This window comes from Belonocnema kinseyi, chromosome 5, assembly GCF_010883055.1.
Source record: "Belonocnema kinseyi isolate 2016_QV_RU_SX_M_011 chromosome 5, B_treatae_v1, whole genome shotgun sequence".
NCBI classification, from domain to species: domain Eukaryota; kingdom Metazoa; phylum Arthropoda; class Insecta; order Hymenoptera; family Cynipidae; genus Belonocnema; species Belonocnema kinseyi.
The window spans coordinates 30,281,740-30,286,530 of NC_046661.1; the positions used below are offsets into that span (position 1 = coordinate 30,281,740).

The window sequence follows — 4,791 nt, forward strand, 5'->3', positions numbered from 1 at the left end:
GTCGGGAGTGGTGCTGACTGAAAACAGATGATTTGGAGCGATTCGCGCGCCATCTGTTGGTCATTCTAAGGACTTATTGAACTACCCTCGTATTAAAAAAAATATTTTTAAACAAACTATTTTTTTTAATTGTTCAAATTAGGCAGTTGTCTAGCCCGGATATTGTATAATTCAGAAATTTTCCTTCGGGAATTCTCAAATTCGGTAAGATTATAAATTGTCGAGAATTTTCCAATTCGGGACTTTTATATTTCGAAAATATTATAATTTAGGAATTTTTACAGTAATGGGAGTTTAATTTCGGATAATAAGATATAACCGAATTTGAAAAATCCCCAAAGAAAATTGCTGAATTATAAAATATACGAATTAGAAAATTCCTGAATTTAAATGATTCGAAAAATTGTTCAGTAAATATTATTTATTTATTGAATATACAATAATCGAATATATATTTCTGGATGAAAATTTTGGCTCGAAAATGTGCATAGTATTTTAAAAAATACAAAAAAGTTCTGATAAATTGAATTTTTATTGATAAAAAAATTTAATAAATTACAATATAAATCGTTGTTGAATTGAATCCTGCAAAGTTTATTTCAAAAATGTTATTATGTAGGTACGAAGAAAATTTAGGCAGAACATTTTTTTCTATCAAATCACACGTGTTTTTAAATGTATGAGATTTCATTTTTTGGGATTTTTCAGTCATCCCTGTCGGGATTTTGTTCAGAAATGAGCAAATTCAGTTTATGGAAAAACGATTAAAGTTATAATAAAATGTTTAATCACAAATTTTCTTTTCAAGAATTCGCATTTTTTCAAACGGGACAATGAAACTACGTCTGTCTTAATACCAAAGTCAGTTATGAATTATAATAATATGCATTTATTGGAATGATATAAAATTTCAGGTATAAACTCGAGTGCGAAGCACGAGATACGCGATGAGAATGTGTTCGTTAAGGCCGAAGGAGCTTTAACAAAAGAGAATTCACAACTACCAAATTACTGTTGTCGATGCTTTCACCTTTAGTTTTAAAAAGTCTATACACAAAAATCTAGCGTGAATCGCGAGGTAAATACATTATCGAGCGGGGAGCGCGAGAACCAACAGTTGCGCGCCAGGTTTTCGGTACATAGTTTTTTTTAATTATAAAAAAAAGTTTTGTCGAAAACTCAAATGTTTAATTAAAAAAAAACTATTATAGAAAGAAATTTCGAGATAAACAAACAAGTGCTGAAAACATTTTTCTTTGACAAATTTTTTTTTTTAATTGCAATAATCAAATATTTATACGAAAGAAACAACTTTTTTAAAGTTTAAAGTTTTTAAACATTATTGTTTAAATTTAAAATAACAATAATGAAAACAAAATATATTTCTGGATATGATGTTTTGGTTGAAAATGTACATAGTATTTTTTAAATTAAAAAATTTCTTCCGAAAAATCGAAATGTTAATTTAAAAAATAAAAAGAAACATTGAGATAAATTAATGCTATTTGAATCCTGTAAAGCTTGTTTGGAAAATGTTATCAGGTTCCAAGAAAATTCAGGGAGAAATTTCTTCCGTTTGAGACACGTGTTTTTTTATATTCATTTTTCTATACAATTTTTGTATAATTATTTTAATTTTAAATTCAAACAATAATTTTTAACACTAAATATTAAGCAAAAATTTGTTTGCTAAAAACTTTTTGTTATCGTATTTTTAATAAATAAATAATATTGATTAAGAAACATTTTTATTTGGGAAATTTTATTATTTGAGGATTTTCAAATTCGGTAACATTATAAACTGTAAACATTATAAACTAATAGAAGTACAGAAAAGTTGCTCTAATTATAATTTCGGTGCTCGGTCCTGTCGATTTTTTCCTGCAGTATTAATAAAAAAATGTGTATGACAATTTTTGAAATCACAAAGTTAAAGATAATCTCATTTAAAAATTTGCTGTACATCCAGTTTTTATTCTTAGGCCTGGGCGATTTTTTTCTAATGCATTTGAGTCACTAATAAACGGGGGTGATTTTCTCTCAGAAAATAAGTGAGTCGAATTCGAAAAAATTTGGTACACTTTTTTAACACCTAGGTATGTAAAAAAGGTAAACTTCCTAAAATTTAAAAACCATTTATACTCTTTTAAGATACCAATATAATTTACACGACACTAATTGTAAAATTTAAAAATTTATAGTACTTTAGTTTAAGAACTTAAATTTTAACGCTTAAAATTTGCTTCATTATTAGAATACAGGCTTATTGTTTCAATTTTTCGAATTTTCGTTAAAAGTTATGTCAAAAATAACATTCTGGGATTCGAAATTGTTACAACGCGAAAAAGTTTAAATTTAAAATTTAAAAATGCGAAAATACACCATTTGCCATGCTCTTTTGCAAGCCAACTTTCTAACTCAGTCACTTATTTTGAAAGTTGATCCTCTGCTTTCAGTTTTCTTTTTGAAATGTACCTTGAATTCGCCGCATTTTAAATTCAATGTTTTTAGCTGCATTTAAATTGAAGTATACAAAGGTTTTTTGTTTTAAATATAAATTAATTAAAACATTTTATTTATTTTTCACGATTGTAATTTATAATCTCTAAAATTAAATAAGTGTAGCTCAAACATGAAAAAGTAGAGTAATTCCAAATTTATAGAGGTTCTATCATATATATTGAAATATTAAAACCTCTAACCTTTATTAAAAGTTTTAAAACTCTTTTAAAAACTTCTTTTTAGCCATTTTGGTTGTGATTTCTCAATAAAAGACTAAGTGCTATTTAGTGTCCAGAAAAGCAATTTCAAAAATATTCAAAGCCTTGTGATAGTTGAGAAATTTTAAATTTTTAGTCTTCAGTATATTGAATAATGTCAAATTTAAAGCTATTTAAATATGTCAGAATTTTGGAATTGAAAGTGTTCGATAATTTTAGATTGAAACATTTAAAATTATTTAGTTACAGATTAAAATCGTATAAAATTGCAGGATTAGAAATGAACGTCTTCTAATACTTGAATAATTATTTTAAACCGATTAAAATCGTATAACTTCAGACAAATTGGAAAGTAGAACTATTAAAAATTAGGAGTATTCGAAAGAACTCAACAAATGTTTAGTTTAAAAAGCTATTTAAGGAGGTTCTTTTTAAAGATTTATTTATTTTTTGATAATTTGTCAATTCCCACAAATTATTTTCTTTTTGTAAGAAAATAACGCCTGATTTTTGTAAGATTTTAAAAATATATATTAAGGGTTCTTTCAAGGCCATTTTCGTTCAAAAAGCTTGTTCCTGAATAAATTGACTCTTATTGTTTCCGATTTCGTTCTGTCACTCAGGGATTGTGTTTTTCATAGAAAATATTGAAATCTGGTTTTTTCACGTTTATAAAATTATAATTAAAGGTCACTCAGGGTAATTTTCTGTGTAAAATATTGGTTTACAAAGAATATGTGTCAAACTATAGAATGGATTTATTCGTTCAAAGATACAAACCTGAATTGTACTTTAGCAAAAAAAATTGGAAAAAGTTAGGCGAAAGCCCAATTTTGTAAAGAAATTTCAAAGCAAGTGTCAAACTCGTGTAAAATTGCACAATTTCAAGCGATATCAATAAACAGTGACATTTAAATTAATTAGGTACCTGAGCTTTTGTAGTAACAAGAATTAGAAAATTTCCCGATCGAAAAATAAATTTACTATGATTTCTCCTTTTGTACTACCTTCGCGACTATTAATGTGCTTTCATAAAGAAAATGGACTTTTCTCTTTGCTCTCACGATGCATTACTTCATGCAGAAGGCAGATCTTCGGGTTTGTCTCTTTGTAAACATAAAACAACATAACCTAACATTCGTATTAAGTAATGGGTTCTTTATTTCTTGATAAAAATCTGTTCATCATATCAATATTAAGTCTTGGCTGATAAAATATTTTACAACCCTAATTTAGTTTTTGTCATTATTATGGGGATGATGCACGGTTTTTTATCAATAACTTCAGAACATTCAGCAAGTTTTATGAAAAGTTTCTTACCCGCATTTTGTACAAGAACCTGTTTTCCTATATTACATTCTACGTCACTTATAGCACTTTAATAATAACAGAATAATAATCTTACCATTTTTCTTATAATTAAAATATATAAGTTCCAAAGTGCCTCTTATTTACATACCGAAATTTTCAACTAAAGAATCCTGTGAACCGTGTAGATTAACGCCTGATGCGCTGGGTCATCCATGGGCAGGGATGTGGAATTACACGTAACTGAAGGTTTTTTACGTAAAATACCTAAGTGAAGTATTTTACGTAGAAAACAGGTAAAATACTTGATACATTACGTGCCAAGACGGCGAACCTGTGCATAATCCCACTTTTTTGAATTGCTGGTACTGGCATTTGTAAAAGTGCTTTTTAGTGTAATAATTGTGAAATATTGTTATTTTTGTTCCTTTAAATACTTGTAATTCAAATGGATTTTAATATAATCTTTTTAGTCATACCGGCAAAATATTCAAACCCAAGAAATGTTCGTAATTTGCTAGGATTTTTCATATTTATATATATTTTTCATTATTGTTATTTTGCAATATTGGTCAGTGTAATGCTTAATAAATACGTTGATATTAAGTGTTCTTATAGACTGGTAAAAAATCAATATGTTTTAAATTTTGAATTGGAAAATTTTATAAATATTGATTTTTGACCAGTAGAAAAGAACACTTGACATTCAGTAGACCAATAGACAAAAACATTTAGCAATCAAATATACACTGATAAACCAGCT

At 26.9% G+C, this 4,791-nt stretch overlaps 1 protein-coding gene across 3 annotated transcripts in view; it reads right to left on the bottom strand.

Moving 5' to 3' along the window:
• LOC117172737 (mediator of RNA polymerase II transcription subunit 15) overlaps positions 1–4,381 on the bottom strand; it is an 88,983-nt gene extending 84,602 nt beyond the window's left edge. Inside the window, exon 1 of one of the 3 annotated variants that reach the window (XM_033360914.1) lies at positions 4,126–4,381. The gene's annotated coding sequence lies outside the window, so the exon portion shown is untranslated. Of the gene's footprint in view, positions 1–4,040 lie in introns of all 3 variants that reach the window. The other 2 variants (XM_033360913.1, XM_033360915.1) reach the window with 2 other exon arrangements.
• Between the last annotated feature and the right edge of the window lie 410 nt (positions 4,382–4,791).